The sequence below is a fragment of the Alligator mississippiensis genome, chromosome 13 (assembly GCF_030867095.1).
Source record: "Alligator mississippiensis isolate rAllMis1 chromosome 13, rAllMis1, whole genome shotgun sequence".
Taxonomy (NCBI): Eukaryota; Metazoa; Chordata; order Crocodylia; family Alligatoridae; genus Alligator; species Alligator mississippiensis.
Window position 1 is genome coordinate 48,540,461 of NC_081836.1, and position 27,633 is coordinate 48,568,093.

The 27,633-nt window shown below is 43.1% G+C and overlaps 1 long non-coding RNA gene across 1 annotated transcript in view; it reads right to left on the bottom strand.

Annotated features, from left to right (window-relative positions):
* The window catches only part of LOC109284942 (uncharacterized), a 57,412-nt gene that overhangs the window by 3,939 nt on the left and 25,840 nt on the right, over nucleotides 1-27,633 (bottom strand). The gene's annotated exons all lie outside the window — the stretch shown is intronic.

Below are 27,633 nucleotides of genomic sequence, written 5' to 3' on the forward strand. Positions count from 1 at the left end.
CAGCACCCATTTTACGGAGGCATCCTCCTCCAGACTTGTCTGCTTCCTCCTGCCATTGCATATCTTCCTCTCCTTGCTTCCTGTTGGCATTGGATTTATGACTCAGATACCTTGTTCTGCATGGACCCAAACCCTTAGACTGAGCATAGCCTCTCCAACTAATCCTAGATGAATTTTATTGATACACAGTGCTAGCAGATAAGAATAATGCAAACAATTCTATGTCTACCAGTCCTAGAGCTGTCATCAGAGGGAAAGTATGCCTGGCCAGTCTTTGAGCTTTACCCTGAGGTTCTCTCTTGAATAGAAGATGTCAGCAGTCTGGAGGTTGTAGGCTAAGGCCCACCCCTCCCCCAGTGGGGTGGATGAGATGGGCTGGTGGTGTGTCCTCTGTCCATGGTCGCCTCAGGTTTGCCTCTCGGGGACCCTTTGCTGCTCTGAAATCCCTCTTTTTGTATTTTTTCTCCTCTCTGATAACTCTTCATCTCTGGGCATCATTGTTTGGTTTTCCTGTGGTTGTTCTACTGTCCACATTCTGTCCTGTCAGTAAATTCCTTTGTTTCTCAAACCCATCACATCCACACATCCTAATTTGGGCTTTTACCAGTTTCTCCTAATTTGGTCCATCTACCAAACCAGAAATCCCATGGGCTCTGCAACTGGGCACTGTGACCTAATGCCACCTTATCTCATGCTATGGAACAGTGTGGTACATGGCTTCAATTTCCCAGCTTGTGTGCCTGCTTGCTGCTTGCCTGTGTCAGGCACAGTTGAAGGAAACTTTGTCACAAACAGGCTTTTAGAAACCAGTTACCCCTTGCCTTTGCCCTGGACCACTGTTCTAATGCATATCTACTTTACCTACAAGATAATTTCCAAAACCAAACCTCTAAATATAATTTTCTATCCATTACTTCCCAGTGAGCCAACTTCAAGAGGAGGGCTAGAGTGTACAATGGAAAAAAATGGATAAGCAGCAATGAGATAGTTCCTACCCTACTCTGAGCTGGAACCCAGGACCACAACCTATCAGGGTATCCAGTCAATGTTTCTCTATGACTTAAATGATGGGACTTAGCGTTACCCACATGCAAAGGATTCTATTTCCCCATGGCACGTACACAATCAGTGAGCAGAATGCAGCCTAGTAAGCATGCTCAGAAGGAAAATACAAGGTGAGCTTAGCTCCTCGGAAGCAAACACGGGAGTTATACCTAAGTTCCTCTTAGGCACATAAAAGAGAAATAAGATTTAGCTCAACATGCCTAAACATGCTTCCATAGCATAGTGCAATGGGATACATAAACCAAACACCTGGCAGGAGTTGCTAATATTTAGAGGTGGTGGTTAAGAAAGACACAGTTCAGTTGAGGGAAACAAATCTCTTCTGTGTATTCCCTAAAGGGAAATATTAGTTGGGCCACAACCTACTCGGAAACTTCTAAACACTAGGGCCTCTCTGAGGGGAGGTAGGCCCGATGTTGTCTCCTAGGTTTCTTTTTCTTATCTTATCACTCTACATATGCCCTGCTTGTTAGGGCTGTATGAAGCTTCGACCCCCTGGTTCGATGCAGCTCCGAATCCGAATCAAATCAGAGGACCCTTTAATCTCTCTGAATCTAATTGGAACCCTCTGAATTGATTCAGAGAGATTCAGTGATTTGAACAGACACAGCTTTAAATGTTTTTTCTATATACCTCTAGGTACCAGGCAGCTCATGAGTGCTGCAATGCTGGGGCACATGGAGCGTCCCACAGGAGTGCAGGGGGGCCCCCCATCGTGCACAGCAGCAAACCTGGAAGCGGACCAGAAGCACTTCCAGTCCACTTCCGGGTCTGCTGGGTAGCATGGCGGGGGGGGTCCTCCGCATTGCCCTGGCTCGGCTACTGGCGTTTCCTGGGTCTAGGAGGAGCACCCGGGGTCCCCCCATGGCCAATCATCAATATGCAGGGGTATGGGGGGGCCTGCACGGTCCCTGGTGGACCCAGAAGTGGACCAGAAATACTTCCGGTCCACTTCTGGGTTTGCTGCTGAGCATGTGGAGGGCCCCCCTGCTTTGTGTGGGAAGCTCCATCCGCCCCAGCATCGCAGCACCCACAAACTGTGCCTGCTACCTCAAGGTATGTAGAAAAAACATTTAAAGCTGTGCCTATGTCCAAATCGCTGATTCTCCACATCAGCATCGAATCTTCAGATTCAGATTCAGTTGAATCAAATCAGGGACAGTGATCCAAATCAATACATCAAATCACTGTCCCTGACTCGGGCCCTACTGCTTATGTTCTGGATAAGATGATGCCCTGCATGCCCCCTCAAGGAGACACCGAATCTCTGTTCGTTATTGGTTTGTGCCATATCATCATTGTGCAGTGATTGTCATGAGGTCCAAAGTAACCTTCTTGACATATCCAGCCAAACTGAAAACAGGAAGCACAGTAGATCTCATTAGCAGTCCCATCCTAATAACCCCTTCAGTCTAATTTTGAATTTCTTTATTTGTAAAGTCTCAGTATCTACCCAAAGAGCCAAAATAAGGGTGTCCAGTCAATGTTTGCTACACAAATTGCTACATCATAGAGCATTTCCCAGTGTTAGAAATTGCTTACGTTTAAACAATTAAGCTTAAGTTTAAATGTTTTGGTCCAAATTGAATCCCTGTAGCAAATGTAGCATGTAATTCCCTCTCTCACTCTCTGCACTTATACTGTACCCATCACTTGGATATCAGGGGGGCTATCAAAATTAATTAAGAATTTGATCTTAGTTAAGGACCAAAGCCTTGGCATTTAACTTGCTTTCAATATCCAACGTATTCAAGTGTGAGTCCTTGGAATGTTTTTTTATTGATTCTGGACCCCCTGCAACAGCTGGCACTAGTACTGCCAGATGCCACCAAATTGAGTCAATCTAGCATTGAAAACAATCTAGCCCTAAGCCACAGCCTGGAAGAGTGATGTCATTTCAGTGGTTATATGGTCATACATGGCAGCTACACAGCACTGAGCAGGAACAAAGAAAATTAGTTGGAGAAACAGAGGGAGCATGTCTGAGGATTTCAACTTAAAAAAAAATAATAAACCAAAAACCTGTGATTAAAAAAATATAGCTTGAAGTTGCCAGCAACAAGAATAAATGGGCACCTGTATTCTCTAAGCCTACATTTTCCCTTGGCAATTCTTTTTCATAAGCGATTCACAGATAGACTCTGCACATGATTTATGGAACAAGTCTGAGATGCATAGACAAGGATAAGCGTGCAGATGGAGATATCACACACAGAAAAAAATTCGTTCTGGAGTCAGAGGTACAAACCTTCTCCTTATGGGATCATTTTAGGTAAAATGTAGACCATCAGAAGAAAGAACTTGTGTAGCAACATCGTGCCTAGCAATGGCCTGAGATAGCTCATAGTGGCAGCTGATGACATAGCAACATGCTTTGGATAGAAGCTGACAGCCAGGGATTAGTCACTTGATTTTTCCAGTCACTCGGTTTTACATCTTAAGCAGAGTATGGCAAACACAATGTAATAGGTCATAGCAGCATTATCCATGGGAGTTCTTGGGCCCAGGCTGCTTTGTGATGCACTGCTGATGCAAAGTAGCCTTAAAACAACAGTAGCTGGCACAGGAGGCTATCCTGGGCCTCTTATCCTGTAGTAAGTGAAAGCTAGCTTGGCTCTGTTTCACTATCTCAGGATAACAGTAGTCATAGACAGTTACTGAAGAACAGCTGATGCACCTCTCCCCTCACCTTTATATCACTGTAATTGGTGCATTAGGCCATACCGTGGGTCCTAATCTAAAACTTCACCCTGAGGCCAATATTGAGTATATGGCTAGTAGAAAATGATTGTGGTCAGGGCTTTACTATGACAGGTTTCAAGCCTTTGTGAACATTGGCCGCTAGTGAAAACTAGCCCTGGGAACTACCCCCGCACCCCACTGTATAGCTGGCTGAATGGGGTTAAAGCTCATGGATCATGCTATATAGAGGGACTGCTAACTTCAACAACCCTGTAAAAGCAGGGTTTCCTTGCTTTACCATAGCAAGTATCTATTTTAGGCAAAAAACAGGAGAAGCAGCCCTTTTGTGTTCATAGGGGCAGAGGAAAGAACCACTGCTTTACCAAATGCCTTGGCCAAACTTGACTGCAAAGCTGGCCCGGAGGACTAATAAAGCACAACCACTAACACACGACTCTGAAAACACATGTTCATAAGAAAACTTGATCACTCCCTCTCCCATCTTTAGAACACTTTGGACGCTTCTTAATAACTTAATTCCCAGGCAAAATTCCATTCTCTCATGCCCTCTCATGACCCATTACCAGCAGCATCTCGCCTTCAGTAGGGACTTTCTGTAGCACAGTTAATACATTCAGCTGCAGCGCATCTCTGCTGACATATGGGAGGATGAGGTGAGTTTCCTAGTGGAAAGTTGAAGTGGAAATATAAAGTGCTTCACTGAATGATTTGTGAAACTTGCAAAATATAATAGTAATAAAAACTAGTAATGAGCTCATTACAATAGAAATGGTCTCATTTCCAGTGTGAATGCCAATGGTATACGTGTCCAGATTCCTGATGGCACAGGGAGTCCTTTAGCCATTGTCCTTCCTCGCCCCAAGAAAAGAATCCTCCTTGGAAAATGTCCCATGCTTTCAAACTGTGCGCTGCCACCCTTCTGCTGCCTGCCTGAAAAGTCACCATTCAGTACAGAAGCCACTTGGACTATTGAGACCAAGTTCTTTCCTGAGTTAGCAAACTTTATGTAGTTCTACTGTTATCACCAGTCCTGCTGGGAGGAACACAGATGTCCAGTGCTTCAGTGTAAACCAATCATCTACCTACAGGTAACAAGCTGTTTACATCAAGTATTGTACGTATATCACACATTAGCCTCATTCTAATAATATGTGGAGGCTTTTTTCAGTATCCCCTAAACCAGTGGTTCTCAACCTTTTTTGGACTTGAGGCACCCCTCAATGGACTTTGTGAATTGAGCAACACCCAATTTCAAAAATGAACACATATCACAGTGCTTACCTCCTCACACAGAGGTTGGGCAGTAGGGCTGGGGGATCATCCAGGCGGGAACAAGTAGGGGTGTGCGAAACGGGCCGTATTTGATTCAGATTTAGCCTGAATCAGGGACAGTGATTCGATTCGTTGATTTGGATCACTGTCCCAATTCGATTCGGCTGAATCTGAAGATTCAATGCTGATTTTGAAAATTAGTGATTCACCCATAGACAGAGCTTTAAATGTTTTTTCTACATACCTCAAGGTAGCAGGCATGGCTCGTGAGTGCTGCAACGCTGGGGCAGATGGAGTGTCCCACAGGAGTGCACTGCTCAGCGGCAAACCCAGAAATGGACCAGAAGTACTGGGACCCCCCCCCAATCTCCTCCTGGCTCAGTGATCAGCTGCAAGGGGACCTCAGGTGCCCCCACCCCAGACCCAGGAGGCACCAGTCACTGAGCTGGCAGGGGATGGTCCCCTGTGTGCTCCCTGCCGGACCCAGAAGTGGACCGGAAGTGCTTCCAGGTCCACTGCCAAGTGTGCTGGGAACCCCCCTCTCCTCCCGAGCTCCCATGGCATGTTGCATCTGCCCCAGCATCTCAGCATTCACGAGCCACCTGGTACCTCGAGGTATGCAGAAAAAAACATTTAAAGCTGTGCCTATGTCTGAATCATCAAATCTTTCCGAATCTCTCCAAATCGATTTGGAGGGTTCCAATTCAATTCAGAAAGATTAAAGGGTCTCCTGATTCGATCTGGATTTGGAGATTTGGCTGCCGAATCGAATCAGTGACCGAAGCTTCACACAGCTCTAGGAACAAGCCTTTAACCTGGCTTATCTCCTTAATTTAGCTGCTTATCTCCTCACGCCTCATGGCACTCTTGCAAGGATCTGACGGCACCCCAGGGTGCTCTGGTACTGTGCCCTAAACAAACAAAGAAAATTCCACATGCTAGGAAGGATTCAGGATACGTCCAGATTAATAGGAAGAACCTGGATCATAATTCAGCTTCAGACATTTTAGGACAATGAGATTCAGAGCACAGTTCAAGCAGCGCATGTCGTAGGCAAAGAGACAAATCTTAGTGAAGTGATATGAGATACATTGGCATCAGTATGCAGCTGATACACAGCTTCATCTCTCTCCCTTGCTGGATGATCCATCTACAGCTGGATGTTATGGGCTTTTCTTAAAAAGTGCCTGGCAGAGATACAGTCCTAGTGTTTGATGCTCAGTCTGGATATGTAAGATATGGGAGGACAAGAAGCACTTAGAGGAGATTGTGAAGGGCCCTAAGCAAGGGAGTGAGCCTCCCCATTGCTAAAGAGATGCAGACTCTGAGTGCTTTTACAGCCCCACTGAATCCTAGATTCCTTGTAGCATTGGAATAGGGCAATGCCAAACAATGCAGAGAGTTGCTTGGGAATATCAATTTGACAGCAGATTTCAGGTTTGCCATCAGTCATGCTTCTCTGACCTACATTGCAGCTATATCCGAGCACCTTGCACTATGTATTTACCCACATACAATGTACCTGTGAGGTATACAAGTACTATTATTATATATTGGTATAACAGTCAGAAGAGCCAGGGATGCTAAGGTGCCTAATTCCTATTGGTCTTGTTTGGCATCTAAATACCTTCATTCACTGCGTCTAGATGCCCAGTTCTACTAAGAAAATCACAGCCCTGACTGCACAATTAACATGCAAGTCTGCTTGTGCATCCGGCTCTAACCCTGTAGAGTGGTTGCTCTTAGGTACTTCAGTTCCTAACTGTAGGTACCTGATGCCCAGTGGAATTCACAGCTCCAAGTTAGGTGAATGGGGACATGGATGAAGCAGAAATACTCAGGAGTAGAATCTACAAAAGCCCTCTTGATGGGCAGTAACCATCTACGGCTGCCAACAAGAAATGCTACCCCTATCATTTGTTACTCTGACTCTCCATGATTTGCTCTTGGACACAAGAAGTGTGGCAGGAGCAAGAACTTTGATTCCAGCTCTCCTGAGCCCCAGACTAATAACCTCACTACTGCACCATCCTCCCTGTACACAAAAATGTGCTCACACTCTTTACCTAGACTCCCAGGAATGTAGAATTAGGTCTAAATTTGCAAGGTAATAATGAGCCCTGTTCTGCAAAAATGTACAAGGATGAATGTGATTAAAGATGTTCTAGCCTGCAATTACCCACTACTCACTTGTGCTCTAAAAGGTACATTTTTTCACATCTTTCTAGGAAGTCGTAACTTTTCTAGTTTCTTTAAAAAGCATGAATGCTTCTGGCAATTATAGGAAAGCAGCCACAGCAGCCAGTTAGCACTATCTAGCACTGCAGCAGTCAGAAACGGGGCTTTCTGAAGATCAGCCAGTACCTGTAGGAACATGAAAAAGCTGCAGCGCTTTTTCCAAAGGTCAGCAGGTAACTAGTGCTAGATCTAACTGAGAGGCCCCTCACTGCTTAGGAGTGCTGACTGCTGGCAAAATTCAGGGTTTTCAGGATTTTAAATCCACTTTGGATAAGCAACAAAAAAGAATGTGGTAAATAACAAGTTGCTAGATGATGCAACTCTCCCATAATAAAGTTAATTTGTTTGAATCCAAACTAAAATTTGCCCCAGGAAAAGCCTGTGCTACAAAACAAGCCATAGCACACATCTACCCTGGGCAAACAATACATATACCAGGGTCACTTACTCCTATCTGGCTATTATATATTCCTCTGCCACCTAGTGCTGGGTTGCTGGAAGTTCTTACTGACAGCTCCAAACTGCCATGTGTCCAGGCCCCGTAGCTGAACTTCTTTGACAAAATTCAGTCCTGAAAAGTGAGGGGCTCTTATGAGAGTGGCAGTCACTCATACTGTGGATTAATTTGACACCGTAGAATTAAAGGGTATGGGGGGGAGTTTGCAAGCTCTTTGGCACTTCTGCTTGTTGCACAGCAGAAATTAATCAAAATACATGTAGACGCACAAATCTGACCGCCCACTGCTGGCACATACGTTTCTGATTTTTGTTAGCTCTTGCAATACTATAAGCAGGTTTAAGTCCTGGTTTTCTTGCACCTGAAATGAAATGCTATGACAGACAAGCAGCGGCCTAATAAACACATCAGGAAGCTGTTAAAAAAAAAAGATTTTGGATAAGCCATTGCAGACTGACAAGACGGCTTTTGAAGAATATTTGCTGTAGCTTTACAATCAGTTTGCTGCTGCTGCATCTCCAGATTAATTAGGCTAGAGTGTTTCCTCAGATTACTTTCTCATCTTCTGTGGCATGATGTTATAGTCACAAGGGGAAAAAAGGAAGTAGCCATTGTTAGTGCAGTAGGCATTTGAAGTGAGATTGCATTCCTGGGCTTCATAGGCAAAGGCAGGCTCATCAGTATTTGGATGTAATCCAAACTGTGATGCATTCCCTGCATTTCTGATGAAGACAACCATATGTTTCATCAAGATGGCTGTCACACCCTGCCAGTTGGTGTCTTTTCCTGTATGTCTTGATAGAAAAGGCAAAATACTGTAAGTAACAATTTATTTGCTTTTGGCCACACTTGTCTTTCATTGTTTTCTAGATTAAAATGTGTAGTTCAAGACAAAGGGCATTTCTCAGGGCGACACACTCAGCGTTCTGTCACTGGCTTTGCTCTGCTCCTTCCATATGCTTACATCTGTGGTATTTTCCCATTCATTCGCCCTCTTTTTTTACACAAACACATGCGCCCCCGCCCCAGTCGAACAATGCACAAAATCACTCTACCCAGATTGTTCAATTTCCTACATGGCGTTATACATGCCTTCGTTTGGGTTGGTGACATACGCTCATTTTAATTCAGCCACCTTTGATATCAGAGAGCCTGTTCCCTTGTTCCTATAGAAAGGGCAACAGTTGTAATCCCCCGTTTCGATGAGGTTTAATGCTATTGTTATTGATTGTTTGCAACAAGGCCTCTTACTTGTCTGCAAAGTACCAAAAGCGCATCGTGCATAATAATAATAAATAATAAGGCACTTCCAAACAGGAACAAGTTCCACATTATCTAGGCAAAGTGAATATTTATCTGGGAAAAAAATGGAGGGGGAAAGGTTTGCCCATTAAAAATATATATAGCAAGTTGACATCTTGAATACAGCATCATTTTACTGTATGGGAAAATGATTTCCCTCAGACCTTAAATAAATAACAGGATGCAGCCAGGCAGGGCAAAAATGAATGAGGGAAATAGTTGGTATTTCTGCACACTTTAATTTAGCTTCCACAAAATTTTGGACTTCGAGGCAGGTACAGTTGTGCAACAATTCCAGACAGTCGGGACACACAGACACTTAAACACTGCTTATGCATTCCTCCTCCAAACAAGTCAGTTTAATTACCCCTAAAACCACAAACTAGCTCATGAACCATAGATTTGACTAAGAAAATGGGGAAAGAGGAAGGCATCTTACTGATCAGAATTCTTGTGCCTTTATGTGAACTATATGGAGCACCGTGAAATAGGATGGGGCATTTCAAACAAGAGAAGCAAGTAGGAACAAGACAGGAAAGATTGACCGGCATGCCAGTGCTGGCTGAACTGTGGCTTTTGGGCAAGCCCAAACATCTGCATACATAATACTAGATATCATTGTGGAGAATTTAGGGCTGACACTAGTTGATCCACATTTCTGGTTACATCTTGACCTGGATAGAGCTGCACCATCTATAGTAGGGAGGATCTTGCCCTATATGTGTAAGCTAAAGACTGTTCCTTATGCTCTCTCCTCCCCAAGGTGTGGGGGAGTGGGAGCGGGAAGAAAAAAATAATCTTTGTCTCAATCTGAGGGAGATGGAGAATATCAGTTAACAAAAGCAAATGAAGAAACAGCAACAGCAGCATGACTAATACTACCAGTATGAACCTTACTGGCAGCCTGGAGTCGAGGCATCCCTATCAAAACAGATTGTGTCCATCTCTAACACTGGGGGGAAAGAATATATTTACACAATGAGAAATGTCAAAGTCCATAAAAGAATGATTAGCTTGCTAAAAGCTGAGGAACTGGCCAGGGACAATTTTGGCAACAATTGCCATTCTTTATCAGGGTTATTTAACATGCATCGTTTGCTCATTGTGCATATTTCAGCGGTGGGTGGCACATTTGTTGGCTAAAGACCCATACGCAGCAGCACACGAAACGATGAGCTCCTCACTTTTTCCAAACGACTCTGGAACATTTCCTGGATTGTACTTTTCCACCCCTGACCTACATTTCTAAGGATGATTGCAACTGAGAAGAAAAAGCAGGGCTGATTGCAAAAAGCTTTGAGTATGCTAAGGCAGGGGTAGCCAACCTGAAGCAACAAGTGGCACAGGTTGCCTGTGTGTGTGGCACGCGGCAGCAGAGCCAGTCTTAGCAGTGGGCGAACTGGTGCTATGGTTAGAGAGATGCCACACATGCGCACACACACTTGTGCACACACACAAAGCAGTGCTCTACCCCCACTCTGGCCTGCTCCAGCCGATCCCTGCCCCCAGCCTCTGCTCTAAAGGAGCCAAGCCAGGCAGTACAGACAGCTGCAGGAGCATCCCCCCCCATTGTTGACACTGGATTTTAGGAACCCAGACCCTATAGCTTTGTTCTGGGTGGGCACAACCCCCAGACCGACCACAACAACTGCTAGTTGATAACAGGCGAATTTATTGATACAGAGGGATAACAAAAAAAACAACAATACAAAAAATCACGCGATTCAATATCCACCAATCCTAGGACTATCATCAGAGTCAAAGTGCATCTGGTCAGGATGCAGGATCTGCTCTGAGGCTCTCTCTCTTAGGTGTCAACAGCCTGGAGGTGGGATGCCGAAGCCCACAGCCCCCCTCCAGTGGGGTGCATAAGACGGGCTGATCATATGCCCTCAGTCCACGGTGGCCTCGAGGGCCCTTCCCAGGGGATGGAGATAGGGATGGGGACCCTCTCAAGGAGCAAAACAGGGAGGGACAGGGGGGACAAAAAGGAACAGGGAAGGACAGGACAAAGGGAGGGACCCTCTGTTACTCCCAAGTCTCTGCTTTTGTATTCTCCTTCCCCCTTGATGATGTGTCCTTGTTGGCTTCGTTGTGTTAGACAACCTGTCTGCCTTCAGGGCCATGAGAAGCTGTGTATGCATCTCCCAAGCTCTTTAGAAAGCCATTTGACCCCCGCTGCCCATCTTGACCCCTTATAATGCATATATCTATACCTATAAGCCAATTTCCAAAAAATAGGCCTTTAAATACCATTTCTAAGCCAACACCATGTTGGGGCCAGGGAGACACCCATGGCATTAAGAACCAAGCCAGGGATGGGGCCACCAGCCCCATGTGGCTCCATGTGGACTCTCAGGCAGTAGTGGGCTAGGCTGCCAGCTGCCAGGTGGCTGCAGCATGGCAGCCAGGGCCAGGGCCACGCTGAGGATGGGGCCACCTGCTCGGGCAGCCACGCTCCCCTCCTTCTCCCGCCTCCACATCTGCCTCTGCCTGCAATAGCACCACTGACTTGGGGGGGTGCAAAATACAAGTTTATCCAGGGCATCATTTTCCATAAGGCCAGCTCTGCATGGCTGTTCAGGGAGAGGGCAGGCAGCCCAGAGGAAGGTAGGACGGGAAGCAGAAAGCAAAGCAGCAGATTGGGGTAGGGAGTGAAGAACTCATTTGTGGCACACCTGATAAAAAAGGTTGGCCCCCACTGTGCTAAGGCTTATCCCGGTGTTTTTACTCTAAACATACATCAATGCATTACTTAAAGCAGCTGCTCAGTGCACACAGTGCTAGAGTTAGCCTTTAATAATCTTGTCACTAGCTGGAAACACACAAACATGATCTATACCAAGTGCAAATCCTTCCATCACTCTGGGCTCAAACTTTCTCCTACTGACGTCAGTCAGCGTGTGTGTGTGTGATGGGGGATCTGCAAACTTCAAAGGGCATAAGACAGGCCTATGGCAACACAGTAAATATGCACATATATTTTAGATATTGGGAGAGAGAGCAAGCAAGACTGACCTTTGGACTAATGATTTACAGAGTATTTGCAAAGGTTATAAAATGAACTCATGAGTGGCAGAGAGAAGGTGCCCCATTAGTGGGTTGGCAGTGGTACGTAATTTCTCCAAGCATAAATAAAGTCTATGTGCAAACTGAACCACTGCTGCATTTTGTTTATACTCAGCACATAGGCTTTGGAGTTTAAAGTGAACTGAAAAAAAGATTCAGGTCTAGGGCCTGTGTGTTTGACTGCTGTAGTTACAAAATATTGCAGTGTACAGAGTCGTAGCATCTGATGAAGTAGGCTGTACCCTACAAAGGAGAGACAACCAAGACAGCATACAAATATGAATGAAGATTGATCTCTTCTAGTGGTTACTGCCAGCATTAGCCATTACATTCCTCTCATTAGGATATTTTATTTAAGTACAGTGCATGCAACAAGGTGAGGCTTTGCCATCTTGTGCCTTTTTGAGTATGGAAGAAGAGTAACATTTGGGAGGTCAGAATGAGGAATAAGGAGGAAGCCAAAGAAGCTATACCAGTGTACCACAAATCCTGTTGCCTTTTCATTCAGATCTCAGATCCCACAGGCAGAAATGCAAACTTTGCTCTGAGCTTCTGCCAGATGAGATGTAGTTAGCTGTGTCAGTCTGAAGTCAAACAGAAGGCAGGGGAGATTTCACCTTATAGGTAAAACTTTGACTTTGGCGTTGGAAACATTTTACTTTCATGAGATGCCACAATGCACAATTAAACACAACCCAAGCAGCCTGACTCAAAATAGCAGCCAATCAGGCCGGCGCATAAACAATTCAACAAGATAACAATGCTTGCTGAGGGTTGTTATTTGGGAGGGGAAAAAATAAAACTTCTAGGCATTCGAATGGGAGAGTTATCAGATACTTGCAATCCTGAAGAGATAAAAGCTCTAATTACTTCTGCTTTTTGTTTCTTTGAGTTACATTTCTTCTGAAAGTACAATTCTGTTTTTGGTTGTTAGATGTATAATTTGTTTAGGTCTTTTTTATCTTTTACCGTGTTGTTCTAATATTATCTGTGCTTCCCTCCCCAACCACGTGCTTCTTTTCCCAACAATGTATACTTTCTCTGCCGTCAAAGTTTCAGGAAAAGGAAATAGTCCTGAGTCAGGAAAGAACTCCTGAGTTCACTTCTGTAGAGAAGTTGCAATTTCTGGGGCAAATCTTATTCCACCTATTATGCATCTATAGTAGGCAATTCTATGCATGCTATTGGGGCCCATGAATAAACTCTGGACATTATAGTTCTGGAGTTTATTGTTTCCAGGTGCTGCATCTCCACATGTGCCTGGGACCTCAGCATGTTCAGCCAGCTCAGAGCAGCCCTGGCTGGCACAGAGCCTGGGAGAGTCAGCCTGCCAGCCCAGGGCTGCTCCCCGTGGCTCAATGCCATGCAGAGGGGCTGGCTGAGGCATGAGGGTGCTTCAGCAAGGGGCTGGCCAGTAGGCAGCTCCTACATTGAACCACCCTTATCCCCCAGCCAGCCAAGGTGGTGTCTACACAAGCACTGCTGCAGAGTAAAAAACTTCTAATTACAAATTCTATCCTGCTGTGGAGTTAATTAATCTACTCTGGCCTAATAGGGGAGCACGTGTAGATTTACTGTGCAGCTAATTAGTCAACTACACAGTAAATAGCTCATGTAGATGCTCCCTGTGTGATCCTATTTTACCTTGCTCAAGTCGCTGAATAAATGTTAATGTGCCTACACCGGTAATATGCTATCATTTCAGGCTTAAAATGAAGCTGCAAAAAACAACGATCAGAAGGAGAACCCAGCTCCCTTTTGCATTGTTCTTCAAGGACTTGGGGAGGGTGAAGTGGGATTGCATGTAGGCACCTAAATGCAGTCAGGAATTTAAAAGGTAGAATAGTATCTGGGTGACTTAATTCTCTTATCTGTAAAACAAAGACTGTTACCTACCGTTGTAATCTAGCAAATAGAACAGCAGGCTGGGATCCAGGAGACTTCAGCTCTGTTCCCAGCTCTGCCCCTTGTCAGGGTCACTTAACTTCTCTGGCTAAGTATAGACAGTCAAAAAGCTCATAGCTGAATCAATTCAATATTTGCAGGTTAGTCTAAATGGTGTAAATTGAGCCAATGAGCAAGCGAACAGATATTCACTTTTGATTCCGGAAATGCAGCCACATACCTGCAGTGGGCCAAGCCAGAAGCTGGGGGGGGCACTAGAGCATGCCTCCCTGCTCAGCTGGAGCAGACAACTTGGGCCAAGGCTAGCCTGCCCACCCTGCAAAGCATCTTGGGATGCTGGGGGACTGAGTTAATTTGAATCTGGAAGGGATCTGGGACAGAAGTTCAATAAAGCGATTTAACCTAAATCTGTTAAATCTCATACTACACCCATCCAGGTTTATCTTAAACTGGTTTGGGCCATTTTTTAAATGGTTTATGTGCCCTGAACTTCTGTTGTGATATAGAATTGAAGCAGTTTCCAATTAGTTTTACCAGTTTATGTGTAATTTCTGTCCCTAGCCTTTGTGTTTGAGTTTGCTCATGTATTAAATGGAGTGAATGACAAAAATCCATCATCTATGGGAATCTGAAATGTGATGCCAGTATATTATTTTGATTACCACAGCAGTGAGTAATAATGGTTCTGATTCCCTTTTTTCATGTTGCCAATTAGAGAAATATTCTTAGATAAGTTCCTGCTAGATTATGAGTTTCCTTCATTTTCCATAATGAGACAACCAGGAATTGTTGCTAGAATAAGATTTCAACAACTCCACTAGCCAGAGACTGGTGTAACCCTGAGAGGTTCCTAAATAGGTCTTTTGCATAATTAGGAATGTGATGGCAACATCATTAATAGCCCTAATAATACCACTTACCAGACACACATAAGACACTATGGCCCAATTAAGTGTTGAATTCCCATTTCCTTTGGGAAACTGAGGCTATAGAATGAGGTATCATCCTCCTCATTTGTTACCTTACTTCTGCATGCTACTTGGCAGGAAAGGAAATACATCAGTTCTTATAACCTCTGACAAGTCCCCAGAAAGTTACCTCCTCGTCCTAATGAAATCAATAGCAATTTTGATATAGACTGAAATAAGAGCAAGATCAAGCCCCTAGGGCAGGCTTAGAACATAACAAAATATATAAAAGCACACTGGAGTGACATTAAAAGACGATTAAGACCGCAAAGTCAAGCGTCCAAAAGTTAGGAAATGCAGGAGCTCAGGTTGCTCGCGTGTAGCCCCAGTTCAAATTCCTTGTGCGCATACATTAAGCGTGTGGTCTTTAATTATACAACCCCCTTTGTTCCTGTTCACTATTCAACACCAGGCCCAGACACAAGCCACAGCAGCTTTGAGCTGCAAATGCAGAGCGTGCCCCAGCTGGACTATACTCATTGCTGACACGAGACAGAATCTTTAGGGATTTAGCTGCTAAAATCCTAGGCAGTCTTTGCCGAGGCCATGCAAACTGTGGTTATTCCAAAGGCGTATGCGGTTGGCTAAGTTTGGGCAGATTTTCACAGGGATACCAAAGGCCCAGAGACCTGACATGAAGGAAACCTCTTGCCTGCCAAATTTCAAGCCTCTTCTCCAAACAAAGGAGCAATAGAGCTCTCTCTATTATTTTATAAAGAGTTGCCAGACTTTTTCAACATGTGCAAACCAGCATATTTTTCTTCAGCCTCGCTTTCCAAAACAGCTTGGCAGTTTGGGCTGAAATATAACAAGTATTCGGCCTGAGGCAAACACCAGCGTGGCAAATTTCAGAACAAGCGGTTAAAAATTGGCAACCTTTAAAACAACCAAGATGAGGGTTTCACAAGGGGGAAAGTGTCAGGCAGCCTTAATTACAGTAGGCAGCAATTGAGCCCCACCTATAAGAGAAGTGCAGGGTTGGGAAATGCATGGGTTATTAAAGTAAAATAGAACGATGTGCCGTGTACAAACAGCTTGTTATTTTCTAATCTCGACTGTCACCTTTTTTTGGAACAGGCAGTGTATATCAGATCTTTGCAATGGGAGTGCCAGGACTTCATTTAACTCTGCTGCATCGCCAAAGGCCTGTGAGTTTCTTTAAGTGCTTATTTTAAACAACCCCAATGAGAACAGTTCGATTATAGGCCATTTTTTTATGTCTTCAAAGAGTAAGCCATTTCTAAATCAATAGCTTTAGGTAGAGCTGATTGAAAGTTGGAATTTTTGTTCCATGGGAAATGTTAATTCTTCAACTTTTGGAAGGAAAAGTAGGAATTTCAAATTCTGAAATTTCATTCTCATTGAATGGGGGAAAATAGAACAAAGTTTTACTTGGAAATGTCCTAAGTAACATTGGACCTGGGAGCCCAAGCACCAAGGTTTCCATCACAGCCTTGGCTGACTTAAAGGCCTCTGATCCTTGTCAGCCATGAAGTGCTCATGTAGCCAGGAGATGGAAACCAAGTGGCCAGGAGCCTCCGAAACAGAGAGCTGAGGAATCTGTTTTTAGGAGTGGAAAAAGGAGTTACTTAAACAAAAAAAAACTTGAGGCCAGTTTCAAAAAGGAAAACCAAAATGCTCTGTTTGGAAAATGTCTAAACAAAATGTTTCAATTTCAAATAACCTTCAGCTTCTTTTGGGGTGAAACCCTTTGCTGAATTGATACCAAATTTCATGCATAGTTTATTCACTGAAAAATGTGTGTTGGGGTCAGCTAACCTATTCATCTGAAAAAAATCTTCCCAGATCCAATCTTGACTCCTAATTGGGTTTCATCAGAAATAACTGAAAACCAGTACTTTTCCACAAAAGTTTGACAAATTAGCATTTTTTTTTCTCAAAAATCATTTCATTTGGTTAAGTACAATTAGTTTGGAGTATAGTGATACTTAGGAGTCCAAAGCAAGAGTAAGGGCTCTATTTTGCTGTGTACCATACAACCAAGTAACAAAGCTAATCTCTACCTTAAAGAGCTGAAACCTTGGGTTTTGTAACTGCTGAGGACAACCTGATGGCTGTTGGCATGAAAAAAAATGTTAAACATCTTCAGGCCTCACTCATAATGCCTACCAAAAAAAAAATCCCCAAACAAAAAACACACCTTAATTCCAGCTAACAGCATGTTGACACCAGTAAACCAGAAAGGTTTTGACTAGCTGGAATTATATTTGATCACTTCACTACTACATTACAAATACATATCCTTTATAAGCAAGCCCAGAGGTCAAATTTCACAGGGAACTCTTTGTAAGTATGTAAGTCATAAGACCCAATCCCATAAGACAGAACTAATAGAGTCAAACCATATAATACCTTGAAACTTCAAGGATGGAAACCCCCGGAGAGAGGAGGATAAAACAAGCAAATGCACATAAATTTGGGTGGTGAATCCCATTTAGGATTTATTACTGGTTTTTTTCTGGCCTGTATACCGAACAATGCTTCCTGTATCATAGGAATAATTTAGCTCGGAGCATAATAAATATACAGTGCAAGCAAAGCCTGTGATGGTATAAAGCCTAATCATACCGTATATCTTTTCATAAGTGCTTATAACACACTTCACTATCTTTAGTGCAGTTAGCCTCAGAACATCCTCATGAAGCAGGGAATGCTTTGTCCCTATTTTACAATTGGAGGACATAGCGGAGACATACTGAGTGCATCTACACATACGCTTTAACGAGTGGTAGCCTATTTTACTGTGCATTAAAGCGCCGCATAAAAAACCTGTGTAATTACACTAATGCATAATAAAATAGGCTACTGCGTATTAAGCATCACTTAAAAACTGCGAGCATTCATTACTGCTCATTAAGGCAGTCTAATGTGCATTTGTTTAGTACCTCATATTGGAGGGTGGGCTGGAATTCCAGCGCGTTGGAGCAGCCTCGATTAATTGAGTCTGCTGGAGCATGGCAATTGCCACACTCCAGCAGCATCCTGTGTCTCTTGTATCAGCATCCCCACATTTAAAAATAATGGTGGGAGCACTTGTACTAAAGTTTGTTAGATGAGCTTTAATTCAGGTGCTCCCACCATTATTTTTAAGCACGGGGATGCTGATACAAGAGACACAGTGGCACTTTAATTAGAGTAGCTCTTGAAGCCGCTCTAATTAAAGTGCTGTCCCTGTCCCCCACCCCTGGAGCACATGTAAAAGTGCCCAGAGGTACTAAATTTAATGTGCATTAGGAGAAGCACCTTAACACACCTGTAGACACACTCACTGTGTCCCTGTCATGTCTGTAAAGTGATGTCTTCAAGTATGCCACCATAAGGACTGGCTTATAGGCAATTTTGAGGAATATGCATGCTGGCGGGGGAGGAAGGCAGAGAAGGGGAAGGTAGAAAACTACATGGACCAGAGAAGAATCCAAACCATGGGCCAATGCTGCATGAGAAGGCCAAAGCAAGGAGTCCAAGTCAAAGTCCTAGTCAATAATTAAGATCCTCATTTTTAGTCCAGCACCAGAAGGCAGGACACTCAAGCAGGGTGAGCAGGAACAAAGAACCAAGCAGCAGCTGGACTGAAGAAAAACAGGTAGAGGTTATAATGGGACTAAGCAGCCAAAGTTTAAGTGAAGGGCCTAGACTTATAGACAAGGGCCAGGCTACTCTGCATTCAATGCAGCTGGTACCATTCTGAAATCAGGTGTTTCTCATGAGGGTGCAATTTGCCTATAACACCTGCTGACCCTCATATACTCCAGCCCTGGGAATGAAGGAGAGAACCCACTTGGGAGTATCCTTCCACATTTGTTCCTTAGACCTTAGTCTTTAAAGAGCAGCTGCCCCTGCACCTAGCAATGTCTTCCCTTCTGCACTCTGATGGAGGGACTAGGAAGTAACTGGTGCTATACATGCTCTGAGCATTTCTGTGAGATCGGTCCATTCATAAATGATATGTATCCCCCTCCCCCCATCTACTTTGAGAATCCAGCTTTGGCCATTAGTTTGATATAGGGTCCTGAGCAACATCAGCCCTTAAGTAGGCTTACAAATACTGACTGGCCCCTATAGAATTAGCTGGCAACTGAGCATCAGATTTGAAAATGCTGATGGTACCCTTTAGGAGACTGAGACTATGTGACTTGCCAAAGATCACCGAGGACGTCTGGAGCAGACCACAGACCTGATTCAGAGTCTACTACCTGCTATGCTCCTACTCAAAACCCTGATCGGCCTGCCTCTCACACAGTTCTCTTCTCTTCTCTTATTCCACAGAGTACCCGAGTGCTAGTATTGATGCCACAAATCTCTTTCATGTTTTTGACTCTACTGATACTAATTTAATTGTCCACATCCCAATAACTGAAATAACTAAAAACCCTGCTGTTCCAGACTAAAAAGAACGCTCCCAAAAATAAAAACAGGACAATTATCTTGTTACAATAAAATAAAAGCATTTTTCCATCTCCCTGCTGGAGTGGGTATATGCAGAGTCACTTGTTTGTTCTGCAGCTGGCCTCCTAGTGACACGCTGGCCACAGAAAAACCTCTCATGCATAGTTGGTGCCACAGGACATTTTTCATGAAGGCACAGGATTTTAATTCAGTCCACAGGCTGAGACAGTGAATTCTCTAAATCCAACAGCTGCAAAACATGCAGAGCAATAAGGCCGTAACTGGAAGAAAAGTGGATGTGTCTACACAAGATGCTTTGCTGAGAATTAGACTACTCTAACGCACAGTAAAGTGTCAGCATCTACATGTGTGTGGGACTTACTGCACAGTAAATTAGGATAATGTACCATTTGCTAGTACCAACAAATACAGGTACTAAATTAATGGCGCATTAGCTACTGCACAATAACTCACATGTGGATGCTCAGTGGAAGCAAATTGCTCCTGGTCAGCCTAGCAGGCAGGGGGCCATAGGCAGCAGTGAGAGCTGTCCTGGCTCAGCAGGATGCTGCCTGCTGACCACCTGGGGATTGTGGCTAGCAGGCAGCATCCCCACCCAGTGGGGACAGCTCTCCTGGTCATGTGGCCAGGTCTCCTGGCTGCTGCAGGGGGGCAGAGCAGGGCAGGGGTAGATCTGAACTGGGGTAATTTGCTCCCAGCTATCAGGTGTAATTTGCTCCCAACAGGGGGCGCACATGTAAATGTGCACCCCTGAGCACTTTAATAAGCCTCAATTTTCGTTGCAGAAAATTCAGGCTCATTAATTGCACATGGAGACATGCCCAGTAAGGCCTTTGAAATGGGCTAATTGCAGATGTGACAATACTAAGGCAACCCCATTTTCCATTCCTCTTTGTTCCTTGCTTCATGCCTTTGCAGTTTAGGAAGCTGAAAATATGAGTGGTGGCAGGATGAGTGACATGGCTTCTTTCCTTGAAGGCTTCCCTCCTTCTCTCTTACTTAGTGGAAGGAGCTTTCACTTCAGATTCATTACTGCCTGTCAGTCTAACATGGGAACTGAAGAGGTGCACTGCTCTGGTGTATCCATTAGAGGACACAAAGAGAAAGAGTACAGAGAAGGTTGCTTTCAACTTGACCTTATACACGAGGGGCTCCTCCCTTCTATTATATGCTGGGGATGGCTCTCTCCTCACACCCTCATCCTGGAAGAGTTACCATTATTTTACTCTCCACCTCTATTTTTCACTTTCTTTTCCTCCTCTTTTTTCTCTTTCTCTCCCTATTTAGAATGCTGCTTTGCTTGGTTGGTTGCTTCAATTTTTATTTTTCTCCCTTCCCCTTTCTTCTACGCAAAATGGTCCCACTTCTCTTTCTTCCTGTGATGGGATACTGATCACCTTCGCTGACAATATATCAGTTATTCCTATCTTGTGAAAGAGAAGGCCATTTGGGTCCATACAAGCTTTCATGGCAGAGCTGAATGGCACATGTGGTAGAAAAACCCAACAGATTTGTTTCCGACTCCATCAACTCCTGCCATATAAGTGAGGCTGCCCAAGATGAGCAGGCATCACTGAATTGTGACAACCTTTCCTTCAGGTGTGCACACTGTGAAGTCAAAGACTCACCCCTTCCTATAGTTTTTCTTTCCTAACAAAGGCATTAACAAGCTGGTGTTAAGTTGAGCTCACTCCTCATCCTCAATTATTATTTCCTCTCAAAGGTTCTTCCATAAGTTCTGCTCTATCCCTTTCCTAAATAGGCACTCTCTACTCCCCCTACATCTGCAAGCTGGAACAAGCTGCCTGTCTTATTGAGTCAGCTGAATCAATTAATCACTCTCCCAGGAGCCTGGCTCCTGCTCCTTCTGTTAGAAGTAAATATGTGATGTGGGTATGGGAAGAGGCAGAGTTGCACCATGCTCCTTCTCTACTGGCCCATACCCATCTAACTGACTTTGCTCCCCATCACAGCAACAGTGAGGCTGTCAGCTGTGTTTTGATCCTTTTCTTCATATGCCCAAGAACAGGAGCCCACTGCCATCTTCCCTGAGCTACTCTGCATGCCCAGAGCTGTCTCCAGCAGCATATTTCATATCAATCATGTGCAGCGCTTCTGAGTCATCCTTACCCAGTGCTGAATCTCCAGCCACATGACTCTGTGTAAGAGAAGAGAGTGGGGAAGCAAGCATGGTGCTTGAGATTCATTATCCTGCAAGATCAGTGATGAACAGGGATTTCAAGCGCAGCTTGAAGTGCTGTGCGCTAACAGCTAAGCCATGGCAATTCAGCTCTGAGGCACACTCAGGTTGTCAGTACCAGTCTGAAGCTTCCCTCTTTGAGCTCGTGTGACTCAGCTTCAGTCGGTGAAGAACAGCAGAGCCATTCCAGGAACTTGAAACCGAGACAATGCGTTTGCCTCTTTGTATCTACTGGATTACCTACTTAATTTCGGAGACTGAAAACAAGCCCTAGTTGAGATAAGTGGTTTATGTATCAAGTTACATCCTTTTTTTTTCTTTAATACCAGTGTGAATTGTGCAGCCATACCGACTGCCAGCTAATTGTTCTACCCTGCGGTATGGCCAACTGCAGCTGTTTCAGTAAAAGTGCGAATCAAACCCTCCGAACATAAGGAGCTTATTTTTAAAGATCTCATGTCTTTTAAACTAATGACAGTGAGGTTCTTTTAATTTGATTTCCGTGTTTATGAGCCTTTTAAGTGTGCCCAAGTCATACTCCATAGCTGTTCTCTGCAACGAGCCAGAGGTAGCAGCTTGCTTGCTTTTTTTTTCCACATTGACAACTGAGATTTCTTAGCTTCAGGAACTTGGGCTTTAAGTAAATATAATAAGAAATATAATGCAATTGTGACCGATGACAACCCTGAACCTGCCGAACTCCTTAAGCACTAGGTCATAAGTCAACAAAACATCTAACTGCCTGTTTAAGGCTATCTCTACAGGGAAGGAGAAAAGAGCATGCTTATGGAAGTCAAAGCTGACAAGAAAGGATGTGTTCAAGTTTTTTCCTGAATCAGGGCCCCAGAGCTCTGCTTCACCACCATTTGGCACCATTGAAAAGGGTCTTGTTCCAGTACTATATTGTAACTACTCTTGAACTACTGTAGTTCATTGATCCATAAAATATAAGCCAAACAGAACCACAGTGATCCTAGAGGTCCACCTAACAAATACCTCAATAGTACATAAAGTTTTAAAAGAAATATTAAAGGAAAAAATAATCAAGAGGTCTGGAAGGAAACAGCAAACCAGACAAAACACAGTTTCACTTTCATCAAAAGATCATGTCCAACTAATTTTAATGTCCTTTTCTGATTAAAAAAACACAAAACTGACTTCTTGGGTAAGGGGAATGCAGTGGACTTAATTGATCTATATTTAAGCAAAGCTTTTAATATTGTGCCTCATCAGAAATTATCATCCAAGCCAGAGTGGGTAGAGATCAATGCTACAGTTGTGAGGTGGATAAGGAGTCAGCTCAAAGGGAGACAACAAGGGGCTGTGTTAAACAAAGTATTCACCTGCTGCTGCTTCCTTGGCTGTATATACTGAACTTGTTCCTCAGGAAAGGAAGGAAAGGGTAAACACTTGGATAAGACTTTGCTGTTTCATTGTTTGGTGGGGCACTAATGAGTACTTTGCAATGCCGGCCACCTGTCACTGAGATTTTGGTGGAGGCCATTTATATCCTATAACTCAGAGTCTAGGCCTTTTGCTGCAGAAACTAATACACTTAGAGACCAAAAACTGAACAATGCCCCTCATTAATATTTGAAGGAACAAATATTCATGAGACTATTCTGCACTAAATACCTTGCCCCACCATGCAAATAACCATGCAAAGCTGTTGGCTACAGTTTGCAATTAGGATCAGATACGGGACCAGATTCTTTGCTGCAGCAGTGGCACAGCTGTCAGGGAGCTTATGGCTCCTGGTCCTTGCAGTCGGGTCCTGGCACACGGTAAAATAGCCTTTGGGCTGTTCCAATTTGCATTAGGTAGCTATTGTTTCTGAGGGCCAATCTGGCAGGAGGGGACTGCTGGAGCGCCATAGGCTCTGTTTAGTCACAGGATACATCACTGAACCTCAAGCTGTGAGGTTGTAGGTGTAGGAGTTAATCCAGCATTATGTCCACTGGCACCTCATCTGTATCTGGATAATATCGAACAAAAGGTTTCCTTCTGCACCATCTGAGTGGCATAAAAGGAGTAGCGTGGAACGAAGCCCTTGCTCCTCAGCATTCAAAGTATTTGGAGACAATGTATAATCTATTTCTACTATAAGCCATTCTGATTGCTTTTTCTTCTTCTAACCAGAATACTGAAATGGAGCTAAGAAGGAGGAGCTTGAACATCCCTGCTGCGTGAAAAGGAAGGACAGGCAACCAGGATGGATCAACATGGACCATCATAGGCTGACAAGTGTTGTTTGAATTCAAATGTCACATTTTTGTTGGATTTTTGTGTATTTGTTTTGGGTTTTTTTAAAAGAGCTCTGCATTCAAAGACTGATTGAGATTTTTTTTGGCAGGGGGTTCCCCCCCCACCCCCAAATCTGCACTGGTTTCTGAACTCTTGAAGGTTCTGGTTTCAATGTCCTGTCTTTTTTTTAAAAAGGGTAATTTATCTGCACTTCAAAAACCTTTTAAAATAGAAATTAAAGATTGAAACCCCCCCATGGCTTTTGTTATTATTTCAGGCCATGATAGAGTCCAGAAGTGGAAGAAATGTAATCAGCCTCTAAACACTTGTGAATTTGGCTCTGTTAGCCAATTCTTCCTAGGAAACTGAAATCTTTTGTCCAAAACCGCAGAAAAGATCTGCTTGAATCGAGGGTCAAATCTGCTTTTAGCAAGCTTTCTTTAAACGTATGTACAAATGGAAATGATGTATGCACTAAAGGCCTCTAGTAAATGTTGAAATAGATTCACGTGGTGCATAAACTTACACTGGTCCTTTGCACAGCAGTGGTTTCTACCCTAAATTAATTTGTACAAGGTCCTACACTTGATGTGTAACCTTTTCCAGCTGATTTCACCACTGTTCCTCCTCGGAGTGGAGGAGCTGAACAGAATGTAACTGGAGGTTCAGCTTGTTTAATCAAAGAGACATTCTCCACATTTTATTTCCTATTTAAGAATGCTGACACATCCTAATTATAAACAGTTTGGGCTTCATTTGTTACATTTCTGTTAATCATATACTCCTGAGTGCCTTTGTTAGAAACTTCTACTTTAGAATCCAGGGGTAATTAAACTGTTTTTGCTCACTGGAATTTATTGTGAAACACATTTAACGTCTTAGGAAGTGAAACTACACAGTACTAGTTAGATATATAAAAATAAGGCATCAGCTAGTCGTGCTACAGCACAGTTATACTCATTAAGGATTGCCACATACAAGGAAATGACCACTTTTATCGTCCAACAATGAAGATTCAGTTCAATGATTTTGCAAGAGAAAAAGAAAAATTACTTGAGTTCTTAATTGTGATTAGGAGGAAATATATATATTTTTTTTTGTTCCTGCCCTCCTGCCCCCTATAGATTTTAATATAATTATAATGTTAAAATACTAACCAGGGCATTTTTGTTAGTTATGAAACAGGATCCACTTCTTATAATTGTCTAGTAAGATACCATTTGAGATAGTAAAGTAGCAGATTATTCCCCAAGTATCTTCCATTTCTAATATGGGCACATATTTACAGTTGTAAAATCATAGTTTGGAGGATGTGAGGAAATCACTGTAATGAAATGACAAGATTAGTTATTTAATTTCCAATTATGCACTCCAGATGTATGCACGCTTCTGCTGAGGTCAGTGGAGAGCTGACAGCAGAGTTAAGATTTCTGTATATCAGAAAGCAGGAATGTATTCAAGACCTTTCCATTTATTTGAAAAAATGACCTGACCAGAAACCAGAATCCTGTCCCATGAAAACTTTCAAGATATGAATATTTTTTTCTGTCCTGAATCAAGACAGAAATGTAAACCATAAATCCATAATATGTGTAAATTAAAGCTGTATTATGATCATTTCAAAATGCTGTGTTTGTATTTCAACTTTTCTTCTTCTTTCAAACTTGTTTTTCCTGAACTTACTAACATTTTTATAAATATCTATCTATCTATCTATCTATCTATCTATCTATCTATCTATCGTGTGTGTGTGTGTGTGTGTGTGTGTGTGTGTGTGTGTGTCTTATTAAACCAAACGTTTCATTTGGAAAATGGAGAAAAGCACTATTTATCAATTTCGAAAAATTTTGCTAATGATATTTCAAGTTGGGATATTTATCAAAATCAACACTATTTCACAGACAAGTTTAGTTTTCGTGAATTGGCTCTTTTGGCAAAAGGGAAGTTTGCGAAAACGCCTATCCAGCTCAAACCAGAACTATAAGCCATATGCTGTATCCACTCACCAATTAAATAATCAGCAAGAGTGAATCACAACAGATTTAACTTGATAGTCGGGAAAAGGGCTTTTGCTGCTTTTAAAGCAAAAGAACAGATCTTCATGCTAATTGTTAACTCCACATTTTCACAGTGCAAATAAATCAAGAGTTTCCTCGTGCATCAACTTCAAATGGTGAAGCTGGCAGGCATGAGCAGATATGACAGTTTCTCGCTGGCAGCAAATGATACTGGAAATGGCTGGGCTGATCCAAACAGTGCATATGTATCTGTATCTAAATGTTCCTTGGGTTGAGAGGCATTCCTACCTAAGGGTCTGATTCTGGCCCAGTCAAGTCTAAGCCTTGTGAGATGTGCGGATGAAAACTGCAAAGCATGTACTAACATGTTATCAGGTATGGGCCATGGTTGTTAGCAAGCTCTCTGGATGCTGTGAAATGCAGAGAAGAAATCTGTATGGATTTCCAACTATAATTTATGCTGCAATAGTGCCTACGGGCTCCAAAATAGTTTACTAGCCCTTTGCAGTGGTTCACATTGGGAGACAAAAAAGTTCCACTCCCACTGGTGTACCAGCCCTCTACCCCTTGAATCTGGAGACCCAAGGTTTCAGATGGCTACACAAGGCTATGTCTGTTTAAGAAAGGGGTCCTAGACCCATTATATCCTCATACAGTCTTGGCCATGGCAGTTATTTTGTTGTAAGTTATAGTCCATGTTTCTACTTACTGGGAGCATTACAAATATTTTCCTATTAACAGTGTCCATAACACTTCCAACTTCTGCTTTGTTAAGGTCATGGGACATTCCTCATAGTTTATTCATAGGACCTTTTCAGCTTGTTGCCCCATTTTCAGACCCATTTATAACCCTTTTCTGCAGCAAAATCTGAGGAATTATGAGACAGCCTAACTAATCCAATTTGATATAAAAAGCTAGAGGTAGAGTGCTCTGTGTGGTGTCCAAACCTGACTACCCATAAAAGTTTATAGCTGTAGGCTAAATTAGTCAAGACAGGTAACTAAAACTTTGCAAAATAGATAATCAACATTTTTTTTTTCGAGTCACAGTTTCCTGATGCTGTTGTTACTTTGTAACATGGTTAGCTTGTCCCATATTTTAAATGCTGTGAGTGTGACATAAGCATTTTGGTTTCTAGGCTATATCTACACTATATCAATGTCCATCACATTAATATAATGGTATTTTAGTCTTTTGACAACACTGAAGGTGCATCTACATCCTTTTGGAAGTACTAAAGCACAATGCAGTAACCACCCGTGCTGTGCCGTGTGCGGCGCACAGTTATAGTTGCTACTTCGCCGTAGTAGCGCACTAAAATGGGGGAGAGGGCTGCTATGAGGAAGTAGTTACTGGTCATATGTAGATTCACGTGATCGCTCCATCACCATAGCGTGTCACATGGCAATGTAGGGTGATGTGTAGATGCGCCTTGATTGATTTAAAATTTTAAAGAATCATGTTAAGGGGCCAGACGTTGTAATGGTAAATAGTTACAGGCTCACAAAAATGCCTTGATCATCATATAGCAAATCACAATCTGTTATAGCCATGGCTTTCAGAGTTAAAGCAGGAATAATTTTGGCATGTGATCTTAAAAGACTGAAACATAATTCTGCAGTAGAGTTATAACAGTACAGATTGGCCTCATCTACAGATGGAAGCCCTGTTACCACATCTGGTTGTAACCTGTGATGCCCTGCAAGCTGTTTTTTTCAAGTAAAAATGTTTGAAGTTAGTTTTAGAAGCAGTTTTCTCAGTTT